The sequence below is a fragment of the Rhinopithecus roxellana genome, chromosome 9 (assembly GCF_007565055.1).
Source record: "Rhinopithecus roxellana isolate Shanxi Qingling chromosome 9, ASM756505v1, whole genome shotgun sequence".
NCBI classification, from domain to species: Eukaryota; Metazoa; Chordata; class Mammalia; order Primates; family Cercopithecidae; genus Rhinopithecus; species Rhinopithecus roxellana.
Window position 1 is genome coordinate 67,325,917 of NC_044557.1, and position 13,793 is coordinate 67,339,709.

Below are 13,793 nucleotides of genomic sequence, written 5' to 3' on the forward strand. Positions count from 1 at the left end.
CTGGCTAACACGGTGAAACCCCATCTCTACTAAAAATACGAAAAATTAGCCGGGTGTAGTGGCGGGCGCCTGTAGTCCCAGCTACTTGGGAGGCTGAGGCAGGAGAATGGCATGAACCTGGGAGGGAGGCGGAGCTTGCAGTGAGCCAAGATCGTGCCATTGCACTCCAGCCTGGTGACAGAGCAAGACTCTGTCTCAAAAAAAAAAAAAAAAAAAAAAAAAAGACTGATTACCAAAAACATGGGAGCAAGCAGAAGAAACACTCCTTTTCCAAAAGAGAATTAGTTCTCCAGTATGAGAGTTTCCATTCTATTCACAATTGGAAATGTGTGTAAATCAGGTTTAAGAAATATATGAGATGAGCTTATGCAAAAGTCTTAAGCAGGGAATCAAATGCTAAATAAAATGTTAAAAAAGCAGGTTTAATAATCATGCCTGACATCCAAGATGGGTCAGGTTTTTTTTTTTCTCCTAGATATAGTCTCCCTGAAGCTCAAGATAATTACAAAATGTCTTAAACCCCTGTTTTTCTTGTTGAATACAATGAACTGCCAACATTTCAACTACAGTTAAACCAGCCCAACAGGAAAAAAGCCAAGGAATGTGTCTATTCCAACATTTTCTGCAAAGTCTGGTAGTATATAGCTCTCTGTTTTGAGATATCTTAAATGGAAATTCCATTTCCAAAACTGGATGAAACATGACCAAGATATATACATTTTTCTAGAAATTTCTTCTGCTTTATCTAATTTCCCCATTAGAGGAGGCAGTATCATTTATTTCCCTGCCATTGTGGGTTTTTTCCCAGATACCTCTTGGGGCCCTGGTGCAGTTCTCCCCACCCCTAACACACACACACAGACTACAGCATAGCAATTGTTGACTTAAGTAATGTGGGGCAGTGGGAATCCCCTAGGACCCCCATCCCCCCCACCCCCCGCCCACTGCTAGGGATTTGACCACTGCGTCTAGGCAAAGTAGTGTCAATGCCTGTGTGTCTGCACAGACCTTGCTTTAATTTCACCCACTATGTAACTAATGTTTTAGGAAACTCTGGTAATTTCAACTTCCTCTTGCCCATGCCTTTTTAAGGCCCAGATAGGAGCCGCCCCCACCCCCTTCCACCCTTTAACCACCAGACTCTCGAAAGCAAGATGTCAGTCTTGTTCTGGGAAGTTTTCATGGAATCCTTCCTGTCCCCTCCTCCCCTCCCCTCTCCTCTTCTCTCCTTTTCAACTGTATTTTTTTTTGAGAAGCTTTAGGTTCACAGCAAAACAGCAGAAAATACAGAGATTTCCCATATCCCCCCCTGCCCTCAAACATGCACAGCCTCCCGGACTATGAACATCCCCCACCAGATGGTACACTTGTTATGATCCATGCACCTACACTGATACATCATTATCACCCAAAGTCTGCAGTTTGTGTTAGAGTTCACTCTTGATGTTTTATATTCTGTGGGTTTTGACACATGCACAATGACATGCATCTGCCATTAGGTATCTTACAGAGTAGTTTCACTGCCCTCAAATCCTTTATGCTCTGCTTATTTATTCTTCTTTCCCTCCTAATCCCTGGCAACCACCAATCTTTTTTTTTTTTGAGACAGAGTTTTGCTCTGTTGCCCAGGCTGGAGCGCAATGGCACAATCTCGGCTCGCTGCAACCTCTGCCTCCTGGGTTCAAACTATTCTCCTGCCTCAGCCTCCTGAGTAGCTGGGGTCACACGTATGCACCATCACGGCCGGCTACTTTTGTATTTTTAGTAGAGATGGGTTTTCTCTATGTTTGCCAGGCTGGTCTCGAACTCCCAACCTCAGTCTCAGGTGATCCACCCGCTTTGGCCTCCCAAAGTGCTGGGATTACAGGCGTGAGCCTCCACACCCGGCCCAATCTTTTTACTGTCTACGTAGTTTCGCCTGTGCATAGTTTTCCATATTTTCAGAATGCTACGTAGTTGCAATCGTACTGTAGTATTTTGACTTTTCAGATTAGCTTTTATCACTTAGTAATATGCATTTAAGGTTCCTTCATGTCTTTTCATGGTTTGATAGCCCATCTTTCTAGTGCTGAATAGGATTCCATTTTCTGGATGTACCACAGTTTATCCATCCACCTACTACTGAAGGACATCTTGGTTACCTCCAAGTTTTGACAATTATAAATATAGCTGCTATAAACATCCATGTACAGGTTTTAGTGTCAACATAAATTTTCTACACCTTTGGGTAAATACCAAGGTGTGTAATTGCTGGATCATATGGTGAGAGTATGTCTAGTTTTATACGAAATGACCAAACTGTCATTTGTACACAGAATGTACTGTTGCTGTACATTCTTGCCAGCATTTGTTGTTGTCACTGCTTTGGATTTTGACCATTTTAATAACTCTGTATGGTATATCATTGTTGTTTTTACCTTTGTGTATTTATTTCATTTTTGCCTTTTGCTCTTGTGTGTATACTATACTGTGAAATTTTCCTATTTTCCTCCAAAGTGTTTTTATAAAAGTCATGCATGATTGATGTGAAAGAAAGGCAACAGTCTCCTTTCCACATCAGACTCCCACTTGTTAAATGCAGCCATAAGGGACCCAAAGTTAATAGTTTCTTATACTTGCTTGGAAATATATATTTTATCTCCCCTCTCTATCTCTGTCCCTCTCATTATATCCCAGTCTCACCCAACTCAAGCCTAGACCTGCCAATTGTATGTGTGTGTTTTTAACTAAAGAAAATTTTATGTAGGAAGACAAACTTTCAGTTTGTCTTGTAACTGTAGTAAGACCACAGAATGGCTTTTACAATCTCAGATGTCTCTAGTTGTTAAACGTCCCATGTAATTCTCTTATTGTCATTTATGTTATGATGAATTTGTTAATCAAATTAAAGACAACATTTATTCTATCCGGAGTTCTTACTAAGATAGAAATGTTTTATTAATAAGATTCTTGTTTAAATTATCTCTTTCTTTTGAATAATATCTTTAAGATTATAATCCATTCAATTTGAGCAAAAGTATAATCATTTTAGTTAGGGCCATGTTTTAAAATTAAAAATAAAAGTGGTCATCCAAATTTACATTTAAAAACAGTCAAGACTGACCCATGTTTTTATTGTGAATTAAGTTGTTCATTGGTGGAGTTACTTGGAGGCTGAATCCGCCTTGAGGATAACTCAATTCTACTTTCAGACATGGCAGTGTGGGGGAAAATCCAACCCAGGGAAAGAGGATAATGAAGAGGACTGTTTGATGAAAAGAAATTCCTCATGATTAATAGAGAAGGTGGAGGGCCAGGCCAGGCAATGAGAGAGAAGAGTTTCCTCTTCCCACAAATTCTTCCTTTGGCAGCAAGGATCTCCAGATTGGAGGAAGGAGTGGAGGGACAAAAGCTGGCAGGGTTTACCTGGTTAGAAGATCTCTGCAATAAAGATCTTGCATGTACATGGGCTGCTCAGGGTTCCATCTCCCCGCAAATAAATAAACAAATAAATAGTTTTAAGTTTTGTCAAATTTATGCATACAAAAGTTAACTAGTAATACAAGGTTTATTATTCAAAAAAAAAAAAATGTCAGCAACTTCCTCTTCCACCATTCTCCCTTTCATTTCAAAGGAGAAATCAATTAAACTCTTCTAGATGTTATTAACTGCCTCAAAACCCATCTGAATTACCCAACTTCCCTGGTTTCCACTATGTTATTTTCCTCCATTCAAGAAGAGTGAATTTTGATTGTGAGGTTCTTAAAGCTTACACAATCTTGAGACTTTTTAAAGAAAAAGAATGTAAGATTCCATAATATCAAATTAGATAAAGCCTTGGAAAGGTCCCTGATGCTTAAGCTTCATTATTAATAGTACATCTGCTTCTGCCTTCAGGTGAGAACATACAAGATCCTTTGTATTAAATTATCCAATCGCTGCCTCTAAACCCATCTCCCCATCCACACACCATGTTGGGAACACCAAATCTCTCAATAATTTTATATTCAAGTAGATCCCCAAAGCCCACCTCCTCTATAAAATCTGTTCTATTGAACTGAAATATAGTCATATTTCTTTAATTCCACTTTCTCTAAAAATTTAACTCCATGTTTTCCTTCACTTATCAACCTATGATACATACTTATCCCATTGTGCTTATTTTTTGTATTTCTTTTTCCCTAGCTTTATTAAGGTAGAATTGGCAAATAAAAATTATGTATATTCAAGACATACAATGTGATAATTTGATACACATAAACATTGTGAAATGATGACCACAATCAAGTTAATTAACACATTCATCACCTTACATAGTTACAATTTTGTGGTATGTGTATGTGTGTGTGTGTGGTGAGACACTTAAGATCTACTTTCTTAGCAAATTTCAAGTATATAATCCAGTATACAACTATAGTCACCGTGCTGTACATTAGATCCTCAGAACTTATTCATCTTATTTTTATTTATTTTATTGAGCTGGAGTCTCGCTCTGTCATGCAGGCTGGAGTGCAGTGGCACAATCTCGGCTAACTGCAACCTCTGCCTCCCGGGTTCAAGCGATTCTCCTGCCTCAGCCTCCCGAGTAGCTGGGACTACAGGTGCCTGCCACCATGCCTGGCTAATCTCTTGTATTTTTAGTAGAGACAGGGTTTCACCATGTTAGCTAGGATGGCCTCAATCTCCTGACCTCGTGATCCACCTGCCTCGGCCTCCCAAAGTGCTGATCACAGGTGTGAGCCACCGCACCTGATCCAGAACTTATTCATCATAAGATGAATTTTTTTCTCCTTTGACCAACATCTTCCCATTTCCCCTATCTCCCACCCCCTAGCCACCACCTTTCTACTTGCTGCTTCTATGATTTTGACTTTTTTAGATTCCACATATAAGTGAGATCTTACAGTATTTGTCTTTCTGTGTCTGGCTTATTTCACTTGGTATTATGTCCTCCAGGTTCATCTGTGTTGTTGCAAATGGCAGGATTTCCTTCTTTTATGGCTGAATTATATTTCATTGTATACTTATATCATATTTTCTTCATCCATTCATCCACCAACAAATGCTTAAGTAGTTTCTATATCTTGGCTATTGTGAATAATGCTGCAATGAACGTGGACATGCATATATCTTTTCAACATACTGACTTCAGTTCTTTTGGATATATAACCATAAGCATGATTGCTGGATTATACAGTAGTTCTATTTTTAATTTTTTGAGGAACCTCCATACTGTTTTCCATCTGGCATACAGGCATACCTAGGAAATATTTCAGGTTTGGTTCCAGATCACCACTATAAAGTAAATTTTGCAACAAAGCAAGTCACATAATTATTTGGTTTCCTAGTGCATATTTGGTTTCCCAGTTCACACTATACTGTAGCCTATTAAGTGTGTGATAGCATTATGTCTAAAAAACAATGTAAAATACCTTATTGCTAAAAAATGCTAACAATCATCTGAGCCTTTAGTGAGTCATAATCTTTTCACCGGTGGAGGGTCTTGCCTTGGTGTTGATGGCTGCTGACTGATCAGGGTGATGGCTGGTGAAGGCTGCAGCAGCTGTAGCAATTTCTTAAAATAAGACAACTATGAACTGTACCTTATTGATTGACTCTTCCTTGCATAAAAGATTTCTCTGAAGCAGATGATGCTGTTTGATATCATTTTACCCACAGAACTTCCTTCAAAATTGGAGTCAATCCTCTTCAACTGTGCTGCTGCTTTATCAACTAAGTTACATAATATTCTAAATCCTTTGCTATCATTTCAACAATATTCACATCTTCACCAGGAGTAGATTCCACTTCAAGAAACCACTTTCTTTGCTCATCTACAAAAAGCAACTCTTTATCCATTAAAGTTTGATCATGAGATGGCAGCAATTCAGTCACATCTTCAGTCTCCACTTCTAATTCTAGTTCTTTTGCAATTTCTACCACATCTGCAGTTTCTTCCACTTCAATTTTGAACACTTCAAAGGTCATCCATGAGGGTTGCAATCAACTTTTTCCAAACTCTCATTTATGTTTTTTTTTTTTTTTTTTTTTTTTGACAGGGTTTTGCTCTGTTGCCCAGGCTGGAGTGCAGTGGCACAATCTTGTTTCACTGCAGCCTCAACTTCCCAGGCCCAAGCCATCCTCCTGCCTCAGCCACCCAAGTAGCTGGGACTACAAGCATGCGCCACCATGCTCGGCTAATTTTTTGTACTTTTAGCAGAGATGGGGTTTTGCCATGTTGCCCAGGCTGGTCTCGAACTCCTGGGCCCAAGGAATCTGACCACCTCAGCCTCCCAAAGTGCAGGATTAGAGGCGTGAGCCACTGCGCCCAGCCTCTATGTTGATATTTTGACCTCCCATGAATTATGAATGTTCTTCATAGCATCTAGAATGGTGAATCCTTTCCAGAAGGTTTCAATTTACTTTGCCCAGCTCTATCAGATGAATCACTCTCTCTGGCAGCTATAGCCTTATGAAATTTGTTTCTTAAATAGTAAGATTTAAAAGTCAGAATTACTCCTTGATCCATGGGCTGCAGAATAGATGTTGTGCTAGCAGACATGAAAACATTAATCTCCTTTTATATTTCCATCAGAGCTCTTGGGTGACCAGATGTAGTCTCAATGAGCAGTAATATTTTAAAAGAAATCTTTTTTTCTGAACAATAGGTCTCAAGAGTGGGCTTAAAATACTCAGTAAGCCATGCTGTAAACAGAAGTGCTGTCATCCAAACCTTGTTGCTTCATTTATTGAGCACAGGCAGAGTGGATTTAGCATAATTTTTTTTTTTTTTTGAGATGGCGTCTTGCTGTTGTCCAGGTTGGAGTGCAGTTGCACAATCTTGGCTCACGACAACCTCCACCTCCAGGTTCAAGTGATTCTCCTGCCTCAGCCTCCCGAGAAGCTGGGACTACAGGCGTGCACCACCATGCTGGGCTAGTTTTTGTATTTTTAGTAGAGATGGGGTTTCACTATGTTGGTCAGGCTCATCTCGAACTCCTGACCTTGTAGTCTGCCTGCCTCAGACTCCCAGAGTGCTGGGATTACAGGCGTGAGCCACCGTGCCCGGCTGATTTAGCGTAATTCTTAAGGGCCTTGGGGTTTCTGGAATGGTAAATAAGAATTGGCTTCATCTTAAAGCTGCATTAGCCTTTAACGAGAGAGTCATTCTATCCTTAAAAGCTTTGAAGCAGGTATTGACATCTTCTCTCTAGCTATGAAAGTCTTAGATGGCATCTTCTTCCAGCATAAGGCTATTTAGTCTACATTGAAAATCTGTTATTTAGTGTAGCCACCTTCATCAGTGATCTTAGATATTCTGGATAATTTACTGCAGTTTCTCCATTAGAACTTGCTGCGTCACCTTTCACTTTTATGTTATGGAGACGGCTTCTTTTCCTTAAACCTCATGAACCAACCTCTGCTAGCTCTGCAGCTTCCTCACTTCTCTCAGCCTTCATAGAATTGAAGTGAGTTAGAACCTTGTTCTGGACTAGGCTTTTGCTTAAGGGAAGGTTATGACTGGTTTGTTCTTCTATCCAGACCATTCAAACTTTGTCCATATCAGCAATAGGGCTGTTTTGCTTTATTATAATTTGTGTGTTCACTAGAGTAGCACTTTTAATTTCCTTCAAGAACTTTTCCTTTGCATCACAACTTTGCTAACTGTTTGGCACAAGAGGCCTACCTCTCAGCCTGTCTCAGCTTTCAGTGTGCCTTCTTCACTAAGCTTAATCATTTCCAGCTTTTGACTCAAAGTGAGAGATAGGTGACTCTTCCTGTCACTTGAACATTTAGAGGCCACTGTAGGATTATTAATTGGCCTAATTTCAATATTGTTGTGACTCTGGGAGCAGGGAGACCCAAGGAGAGGGAGAGAGATGGGGAAAACAGTCGGTTGGTGGAACAGTCAGAACATACTCAACATTTTTCAAATAAGTTCGCCATCTTCTGCGGGCATGGTTCACAATGCTCCCAAACAATTAAATAGTAATATCAAAGATCACTGATCACAGATCACCATAACAGATATAATAAAAATAAAAAAGTTTGAAATATTTTAAGAATTAAAAAATGTGACACAGAGATGTGAACTGAGCACAGATCACTGGGAAAATGGCACCAATGACTTGCTCCATGCAGGGTTTCCAGAAATCTTCTGTTTGTAAAAAGCACAGTATCTATGAACTACAATAAAGCAAAGTGCAATGAAATGAGGTGTTCCTCCACTAATTTACATTCCCACCAGTAGTGTGCCAAGTTTCCCTCTTGTCCATACTCTTGCCAATATTTATCTCATCATGTTGATAATAGCCAACCTAAGAGGTATAAGATGTATCTCATTGTGGTTTTGATTTGCATTTCCCTGATGATTAGTGATGTTGAGCATCTTCTCATACACTTATTAGCTATTTGAATGTTTTATTTAGTAAAACATCTATTCAGGTCTTTTGCCTATTTTTAGTTATTTGTTCTTTGGTTGGTTTTTGGTTTTTTTGTTTGTTTGTTTGTTTTGTATTTTTTGCTATTAAGTTGTATGGATTCCTTATATATTTTAGATATTAACTCCTTATCAGATATGTAGTTGCCAAATACTTTTTCCCAGTCCATAGGATTGCCTTTCCATTCTATTGATTATTTCCTTTGCTGTGCAGAAACTTTTTAGTTTGATGTAGTTCTACTTTGGAAATTTTGCTTTTGTTGCCTGTGCTTTTGATGTCATATCAAAAAAAAAATTATTGCCAAAACCAATGTCAAGGAGCTGTTCCTTTATGTTTTCTTCTAGGAGTTTTATAGTGTTGGCTCTTACATTTAGGTCTTTAATCCATTTCAAGTTAATTTTTTTTACATTGTATAAGGACAGGGCCCACTTTCATCTTTTGGCATGTGGATATCTAGTTTTTTCAACATCATTCATTGAAGAAACTATCTTTTCCCCATTGTACATTCTTGGTGCCCTTGTCAAAGATTAGCTGATTGTATTATACATAGGCTTATTTCTGGGCTCTCTCTACTGTTCCATTGGTCTGTTTTTATACCAGCATCATACTGGTTTGATTACTATAGCTTTGTAATACAGTTTGAAATCAGACAGTGTGATGCTTCTAGTTTTGTTCCTCTTTCTCAAGATTGCTTTCACTATCCAGGGTCTTTTGTGGTTCCGTATGACGTCTAGGATTATTTTTTCTATTTCTTTGAAAAATGCCATTGAAATTTTGATATAAATTGCATCAAAGCTATAGATTGCTTTGGGTACTATGGACATTTTAACAATATTAATTATTCTAATCCATTTGTTTTTAATGTAATTTTTAAAATCAGAGTTATTAGCAGCCCATGATCCATAATTGGTATAAAGTTGGTTCTGTACATCAAATAAAATTAATTTAGTTATTGTCTAAATTACTCAATTGGGGCAAGAAGCCCTTTTCTAGATGCTACAAGCTTTATAAAGGGAAAATACTATTTCTAATATTTGACTTAACCTGGCTGCTTTGGTTTAAAAAAAAAAAAAAAAGGATAACATATTAAATATTTAAAATGACCAGATGGTAGGTTTGAATCCACTAAAAACAAACTCAGCAGGGCAAACTCACAGGCACAAAATGTAACTCAAAGCATTAGTAGAGCTGAGGCTGTTTTTCTTTAGCATTATGAATCTCTTTATTTGCAATGACTATACCAGAGCTCTAAAGAGGCAGTCTTATACATCAAACTGTCATTAAAATATGTGGCTCTTTCCTGCAGTGTCATGTTACTACTGCACGGAAAATTTTATTTTTCTAGTAATACCGGAGGTAGTAATTAGAAGGTCTATTATTTCTGGCCAACCATAATAGATACAACCATAATGGACACAACCCAAAGGTTAATTGCTATGCTACAAACACTGCAGCAATTAGCTTTTAGAGTAGGGAGTGACAGGGAATGTATTTCAAGTGAAAATTAGTTTTTAAATAGAAACTATCCTCTATGTCGTATGCATAGACTTCCCTAAATTAAGTCAGTGCATGATCAAATTCACAATGCTACTTGGAGGGAGTGAAGCCATGGTAGAGCTTTTAAGGGTTAGGGAAAGAAGTATTTGGGAGAGAACTTCATGAGGGAAGGGGTTCATACCACTGGAAGTTCTAACTGCTTCCTCCCAAGCCCCTTTATGCTTCTGTACTCTTCTATGCCTCTGCTCAACCTAGGCTCCTCCAGCTGGGGTCCTTCTACTGCCATTTGTTCCTCAGACTACTAATGTCTCAGCATGAGGTCAGTGGCCACAAGCAGGCCTATCCCCTAGTATGTGTATAGGGACCAGGCAGGAGTACAAGGGAAGATACCATGCTATATGTCTACATAGCTAAAACTCATATATCAAACTAACAAACTGCTACTTGAAATATGTTCTATCCTCCTACTTTGAAAAACGTACCTTTATAAAGACAGAAATGTTTTTAATGTGTAAAGCTATGTTTTAATGAGTAGGCAAAATATCAAAAATAGATCAATTCAATTATTATTGCATGTGTTTGCATAGTCCGGTGATAGGCTGGAGATGTTCGGGTAAGTAATTAAATAAAAATTTACACAGTTTATAAATTACATATTTACCCCTGTGATATTTACTTTCTTCTCTTCATTTTAGTAAAATCCCTTAATTATATTGTCATAATCAAAATTTTCATAGTATTCTATGAATACTAATGCCAAATTACATAATTTTCCTGAATTATTGCAGCTATTGGGATTTTCAACTTGATTTTTTTTTTTTTATTATTATACTTTAAGTTCTAGGGTACATGTGCATAACGTGCAGGTTTCTTACATATGTATACTTATGCCATGTTGGTGTGCTGCACCCATCAACTCGTCAGCGCCCATCAATTCATCATTTATATCATGTATAACTCCCCAATGCAATCCCTCCCTCCTCCCCCCTCCCCATGATAGGCCCCAGTGTGTGATGTTCCCCTTCCCGAGTCCAAGTGATCTCATTGTTCAGTTCCCACCTATGAGTGAGAACATGCGGTGTTTGGTTTTCTCTTCTTGTGATAGTTTGCTAAGAATGATGGTTTCCAGGTGCATCCATGTCCCTACAAAGGATGCAAACTCATCCTTTTTTATGGCTGCATAGTATTCCATGGTGTATATGTGCCACATTTTCTTAATCCAGTCTGTCACAGATGGACATTTGGGTTGATTCCAAGTCTTTGCTATTGTGAATAGTGCCGCAATAAACATACGTGTGCATGTGTCTTTGTAGTAGAATAATTTATAATCCTTTGGGTATATACCCAGTAATGCGATGGCTGGGTCATATGGTACATCTAGTTCTAGATCCTTGAGGAATTGCCATACTGTTTTCCATAATGGTTGAACTAGTTTACAATCCCACCAACAGTGTAAAAGTGTTCCTATTTCTCCACATCCTCTCCAACACCTGTTGTTTCCTGACTTCTTAATGATTGCCATTCTAACTGGTGTGAGATGGTATCTCATTGTGGTTTTGATTTGCATTTCTCTGATGGCGAGTGATGATGAGCATTTTTCATGTGTCTGTTGGCTGTATGAATGTCTTCTTTTGAGAAATGTCTGTTCATATCCTTTGCCCACTTTTTGATGGGGTTGTTTGTTTTTTTCTTGTATATTTGTTTGAGTTCTTTGTAGATTCTGGATATTAGCCCTTTGTCAGATGAGTAGGTTGCAAAAATTTTCTCCCATTCTGTAGGTTGCCTGTTCACTCTGATGGTAGTTTCTTTTGCTGTGCAAAAGCTCTTTAGTTTAATTAGATCCCATTTGTCAATTTTGGCTTTTGCTGCTGTTGCTTTTGGTGTTTTAGACATGAAGTCCTTGCCCATGCCTATGTCCTGAATGGTACTACCTAGATTTTCTTCTAGGGTTTTTATGGTATTAGGTCTAACATTTAAGTCTCTAATCCATCTTGAATTAATCTTCGTATAAGGGGTAAGGAAAGGATCCAGTTTCAGCTTTCTACTTATGGCTAGCCAATTTTCCCAGCACCATTTATTAAATAGGGAATCCTTTCCCCATTTCTTGTTTCTCTCAGGTTTGTCAAAGATCAGATGGCTGTAGATGTGTGGTATTATTTCTGAGGACTCTGTTCTGTTCCATTGGTCTATATCTCTGTTTTGGTACCAGTACCATGCTGTTTTGGTTACTGTAGCCTTGTAGTATAGTTTGAAGTCAGGTAGCGTGACGCCTCCAGCTTTGTCCTTTTGACTTAGGATTGTCTTGGCAATGCGGGCTTTTTTGGTTCCATATGAACTTTAAAGCAGTTTTTTCCAACTCTGTGAAGAAACTCATTGGTAGCTTGATGGGGATGGCATTGAATCTATAAATAACCTTGGGCAGTATGGCCATTTTCATGATATTGATTCTTCCTATCCATGAGCATGGTATGTTCTTCCATTTGTTTGTGTCCTCTTTGATTTCACTGAGCAGTGGTTTGTAGTTCTCCTTGAAGAGGTCCTTTACATCCCTTGTAAGCTGGATTCCTAGGTATTTTATTCAACTTGATTTTAACTTGGAGATACTTTGCTCTGCTACGGCAGTAGCAACTGGAATTATCAATAAAATTCTTAAAGTCATACCTATTTTTTAAAATGAGATATTAAGGTTTGTAGTGTGGCATGTAAGGAGCTTAGCTGTTACTCCATCCTAACAAAAAGTAGAAAGTTGAATAAACTGAAAATCAACAACTCTTCCTAGATCTAGCAGAGAAGTGGGGACACAGAGCAAGCTGCTGCCTCCAAAGCTGGAGAGACAAACAGGCAGATACAGAGAATCTTAATTTATTGGAGCAGCAACCCACCAGCAGAAACCTCCAGGGGCAGGAGTACAGGGTAAGAAGACCAGAACTGTAACTGATGAATTGCTAGAGGCTCAATGTGGTCAAGACTAAGAGTTTAAAACTCCAGGGGGTTAGCCGGGCACGGTGGCTGACATCTGTAATCCCAGCACTTTGGGAAGCCTAGGCAGGCAGATCGCGAGGTTGGGAGATTGAGACTATCCTGACCAGTATGGGGAAACTCTGTCTCTACTAAAAATACAAAAATTAGCTGGGCATGGTGGTGTGCACCTATAATCCCAGCTACTTGGGAGGCTGAGGAAGGAGAATCGTTTGAACCTGGGAGGCGGAGCTTGCAGTGAGTCAAGATCACACTACTGCACTCCAGCCTGGCAACAGAGCGAGACACACACACACACACACACACACACATACACAAAAGGGGCGGGGAGCTAGTCTTTGGAGGGCACACCCACACTGTCATAAGTTTTACCTCCAGGAGTTCTTCCAGGTTCTCTCAGTGAAAATCAAAGAAAAATCACCTCCTACATCCAACAGGGAAAGGTTAAAAGTAACCATTTTGAAATATGTCAAAATATTCTGCTCTTTTTAACAAGGCCTGTCCTCAAGAGAAACTACTTTACCAGAGCCTAACCTATTAGTTTTAGCAGAGTCTAACCAAGCTGGTAGATGGCAAATACCCAGCCCCCTCTAGACATCCTGTCCCACCCAAGAAGGGGGATAAAAACTAGGAAGCACTTGTGAAGTTCCCAGCCTAGGGACACAGGCTCACTAAGACTGAGACCTAATCATAGGTCTATAGAATGCTTCCCCTCCTCCCACATCTTAACACCACATCACTAAAGCCCATTTATTCCAGTGCCTTTCACCCAGTACATCATGTCCAGCTTTCAACTAAAATTTACAAGGCACACTATAGAGCAAAAAACAGTTTGAAGAGACAAAGCAATCATCAGAACTAGACTCACATATGGCAGAGATATTGGAATTATCAGAC